The following is a 5,538-nucleotide window of genomic DNA, read 5'->3' as shown; positions in this document are numbered from 1 at the left end:
CCTTTTCTGGGAAGTTTAGGAGAGGAAATATTTTTCCTCTTTCTAGACTCCCCAGGATTGGCGTAAGATGCTCCCGCTGGTGAATCGTCAGAATCGGTTTCATCAGAGGACAACAGATCGAAGGGGTTCGAAGTAACGGGAGAAGTGGTAACGGTCTTCTTCAGCATGTCAGCGTAGGAACGCTTTGAACGCTCTTTGAGAGACCGTTTTATTTTATCCCTGCGCTGCATGTACACCGCACATGTCGAGAGCTCATGCAGATTTTCCCCGCAGTGAATACACTTTTCAGCGTTAACACTGCAAGAATCTTCCGCATGAGACTCCCCACACTTGCCACAACGTGCCTTATTGCAGCAGTAGGCGGCTGTATGGCCTAGCTGCTTGCAATTCAGGCAGTTCATGACGCGGGGCACGTAGAGCCTCACAGGGAGACGAACCCGGTGGATCGAGACGTGGCTTGGTAGTGCTGACCCGGCGAACGTAACTCGAAACGAGTCTGACGGAGTGTACACTGTTTTGCCACCGATGATCGATGCTGACCGCAATTGCTTGCAGTCGAGCACCTTTACATCGGGACACGTTTTGTTCTTAAAGCACCCTTTGGCACTTTGCAGTATACACTCGACGGACAGACTCGAATCGGTTATGACACCGTCGATCTCCACGTCTCGTGCGGGTATGTAAACGCGATACTCGCGTGTGAAGAGCTCAGAGCAAGCTATATCGTTGGCCTCTTTCAGGTTACTGACCACGACACGGAGCTTGTTAGGCCGGACCTTGGAAATTTCGGTCACGCCCTTGTACTCCTTCGTCAGGTCTTTAGAAATCTGCAAGAGGTTCAACTTTTTCGATTTCGGTCCCGCCTTTGGCCGAAAATAAACAGTATAGCTGCCCTGGGCTCCGTCTGGGTAAAGCCTGGGGCGAGGGGGGACTGAAGAATGAACAGGGGAGGGGGTAACAGAAGGGTCAGGGTCAGAGGGGTTCGGGGATGGTGGCGCGGGAGGCGAGGGATCTACATCCATCGCGCTAAGTCTAGCGCACTAGCGCTGACAAGAACACGTACCTTTATTTCTCCCTTCCAGTAAGGTTGGTTGTCCGATCGTTCGAAGTAGCAGCCGTTACAGCCAGCAGCACCAATACAGCAGCACCAAACAGCCACCAGCAGCGAGCCAGGTGTGAGATCACTCCACACAGCGATACAACTCACTGACACTGATGGCTTCTTCTTTTTCCTCTTTTGTGTCTCGTCCACTGCTGTAGCACAATCCAGCCAGCAGCCAAACCGGCTTACGCACCAGCTGGCAGTCACGATGCGAAACAGTTGCACAAAGGCACGACCTTGAACCCGGATTTATTTCACTCGACCAGGCAAACAATGCCAACACTTGTTCACACGTCTTTTGTGTTATACTCTATCGGACCGATCACCAAACACGTCCGGTACTGATGCGTGTTCGGCACAGAATGAGGCAGTATAGTTAGCATCGACAGCTGATTTTTTAATGTAAACGTTTCAGTTTCAAGGCTAGATTCGACGTGAACGGTGTTGTCACTCCGGAAAAAATTTTCATTGTTTCAATAAGCCAACAGTAGGGAAGTTCTACAAAATGCTACAGAAAGTAATCGTCGAGGAAAATTTAACCCCTTTGGCGGTATAACATGGACGAGATGACCCCATATTTCTGTTATCTATGAAGAGAAGGCATTTTTCTTGCTATCCGTAAAAAGTTCATTGAGATTTAATCATAATTTTGTGCTGTTTGAGAGGGTGACCCATCTTGCCCCTCCAAATGACCCATCTTGCCCCGCCCATTTTACAGGGCAAAAAAAACAACCTTTTCTAAAAATTCTGTAAAAGCGAACCAGCACTTGATTTTTGTTATTTTTTAGCGTAATTTAATAAAATATACATAACTTCAAAATAACCATTTGAAAGGTAAACCGAAACTATCTTCAGTTACGTGATATTAAAAATTTGGCTTAGGTGATCCATCTTGCCCCCCCTTACCATATATTGAAATCCTGATTCGTAATTTAAGAAAAGGTACAGGACAGCCACCTGATAGAACGGGAATAGGTATTTAACCCTACTGAGTTCATTACGGTTTTTTTTTCATAAGAACATTACCGTATCTACACAAGCGTAGCGTGGGGGGCGGAGGGGGCGCTCCGCCCCGGGTGTCACCCTCTAGGGGGTGACACCCGTGAGGAAAGTTTTCATACGTGTCACCTTCAATAGGGTGACATCCGTGAGTTTAATTATCAATTAAGTGGAGGTCGAGGTAAACCTCTCGAAAATTATACAAATTTGCTCCTAATACATAGTATAACCCCGTTCCGTAGCCTACAGATCCGTACGAAATTTGCGCGCTATAGGACTCTGATCCTCCCGGTGGCGCTCTACGGACATGAATCGTGGACGTGGAAGGAGGCCGATCGACGAGCGCTTGGGGTCTTCGAGCGTAGAATCCTGCGATCAATACTCGGAGGCAAACTAGAGAACGGGGTGTGGCGCAGGCGCATGAATCACGAGTTGTACGAAGTATACAAACACGCTGATATTGTCAAGCTGATGAAACACGGCAGGTTACAGTGGGCTGGCCATGTAGCACGGATGGCGGATGAGCGACCGGCAAAGATAATATTTAGTAGAGAACCGGATAGAGGCCGACGACTTCGAGGCAGACCGCGCACGCGCTAGTTGTTGGCTATCGACGAGGATGGCAGAGCAGTGGGTGTAAGGGGAGACTGGAGAGTAGCAGCCCAAGACCGAGTTTTGTGGAGACGTATTCTGGATTCGGCATAGGATCTCAATGATCTGTCGCCATAAAAGTAAGTAAGTACATAGTATAACCTCAACCAATTTTTCAAAAATGGGTAGATTCAGTGCAATTGAAAATGAACGTGCCAACTCTCACAATTTTTGATAACAAGTAATTCCATCGCAACCTGGTGGGGGGACACCTAAATTTTCCGCTCCGAGTGTCACCCGGTCATGCTACGCCACTGCGTATCTACAACTGTCTTTTTCTCATCATATCAAACGGTCATGTAGTTTTGTTTCTTATTTTTAAATATTATTCAATGATTAATTTTTGGAAGTCGAACAAAAAATGAGTATTTTTTTGTAGCGATAATAAAGCGAATGTCGGGAGTAGGGTAGAAAGTAAAACAAAGTTCTGCAGTTTTGTACTGTTTCTGAACTCGAGAACAAATCTTATTAAGTTTTGTTTATTGAAATCATTATCATGTTCTACTATAGCGACCTCGGAAATGTTTACATTGTTCTACTTTCAACATCCTGATCCCAACTTTCGCTTATAAGACAAAGACGTTGATTTTTTTACAAGCAAATCTAGTAAATAAATATTGAAGTATATTTCCAAGAATAATGTCACAAATTTCGACCTTTATCTTCAGTTTAATTACATTTTTTGATATGAGGTACTTAGTATGGCTTCGATTTTTTACTTTAGCTAATCACTAACCGTGGTTCTGAGGTTAGCGATGTCGGTCGGCTAGCTCTCCCACATGGTTGTGATATCGGGTTCGATTCTCGATCAGGTCGAGGAACTTTACGAGCTGGAAATTTTCTCGACTCAGCACTGGGGCACGGTGTATCGTTGTACTTATCCTACAACATGAAAAATGTGCCGAAAACAATATCGATAACGAATTCTCTCAACTAATCTAATTGATCGAGACCGCATTAGCCCCCAGGCTAGCGTGCGATATATATAATCACTAACAAATCGCAAAATTTTGGGTAAATTTATAAACTATTAAATCGTGTCAAAATCTTCAAACGCTTCATAATTTTAGTTAACACATTTCTCTAACAACAATTCGACCATTGTCTCATAACAATTGTAATTTTTGACATGGTGGCAACAATCAAATCTAAATATTTAAAAATGCAGTTCTGCCTGTCTGTCTGTCTGATCCATATAGATTTAGAAGCTACTGAACGGAGTGGCGTGAAATTTTGTATTTAAGGGTTTTAGGGGCCGGGAAAGGTAACAAGGATTGTTCGATACCCCTCCCTATTTTGGAAGCGAGGGGTCCCATACAAATGAAATACAAATTTCTGCACAGAACTCGAGAACTAATCAAGTAAATGGAACCAAATTTGACATGTGAAAATTTCTAGGGGTAACAAATATGTCCATAATGGTTTGAGACACCTCCTTATTCTGTAAGGGAGGACTCCCAAACAAATGAAACACAAATTTTGTACATCTCGAGAAAAAAATCAAGTAAATAGAATCAAATTTGACATGGGAATGTTTTTAGGAGTAACAAATTCTGAAAGGTAGAGGTCCTATACAAATGGAACACAAATTTTGCACATCTCGAGAACTAATTAATTATTTGGAATCAAATTTGATATTTGACTTTTTCTAGGGGTAAAAAATATGTCCATAATGGTTCGAGAGCCCTCTCTATTCTGAAAGGGAGGGGTTCCATACAAATAAAACACAAATTTCGCACATCTCAAGAACTAACCAAGTAAATGAAGCCAAATTTGACATGTGAATGTTTTGAGGGGTAACTAATATGTCCATAATGGTTCGACACCCCTTCCTTATCTGGAAGAGAGGGCTCTTACACATGCGAGACTCAGATTTCTTCACAACTCGAAAACTAATCAAGTAATTGGAACCAAATTTGGCATGTGGAGTTTGTTGGTAGCATAAAATATTTACATGGATGGTGGCGAACCAGCCTGTGGCTGAAAGCCACCCTAATAAAGTAATAAAAAAAAATTTCATGGTGGTTCGACAACCCCTCCCTCTTTTGCATGGGAGAGTAGTTTGACACTCCACCTTACTCTGGAAGTGGGAGAGGTCTTCCATACAAATTGAACAGATATTTCAACCAGTTTTTCCGGAAAGCATCCTAAAAAGTTCGGGATGATGCACAGGAGCCAAACATCGGCTCCAGGCGCCATTTTTAAATTTAAGATGGCAACTTTCGGTTTCTGGAAAACAGCCAAAAGAACTGAATACCACCCAATATGGGTTTTCCCGGAATCAGATTGATGCTTAGATGCCAGAAAAACAGCTGGAAATGACCGACTATCACCCAACATGGATATTTCCAGAATCAAGGTGATGTACAGAAGCCAAAAGGCGAGGATGTTGTCATTCCGATTTAGTTCAATCATTTTAAAGGATTTCTCTTTTGACACTGATCGTATCTATTGGCCGATTCGTCGTGCATTTGTGGACTATAAACAAATCGTAAGGAATTTGGAATGATTAAAATTATTTAAATTAGACAAAAATGGGCGGGACGAAGTTTGCCGAGTCAGCTAAAAAAGACCGCTTGGTCTTTTCGTTGTGGAAATCCCCAGGCCCGGATTGAGGAGGGGGCAAATTCCCCAGGCCTTCAAACACGAGGGGCCCCATTAGTCCAGGGCCAGACGTGAAGCCAGAGTGTAGACCTTTTTTTTGCTCGTCACCTTCCAGCGAAGCGTTAAGTCATTTGATAATTTAAAAATTTCTTACCTCTAAATTTTTTGAGAAAAGAGGGCCA

The sequence above is a fragment of the Wyeomyia smithii genome, chromosome 3, assembly GCF_029784165.1.
Source record: "Wyeomyia smithii strain HCP4-BCI-WySm-NY-G18 chromosome 3, ASM2978416v1, whole genome shotgun sequence".
Lineage (NCBI taxonomy): Eukaryota > Metazoa > Arthropoda > Insecta > Diptera > Culicidae > Wyeomyia > Wyeomyia smithii.
The sequence above is the reverse complement of the archived record's forward strand: the minus strand, read 5'-3'. Positions refer to the sequence as shown.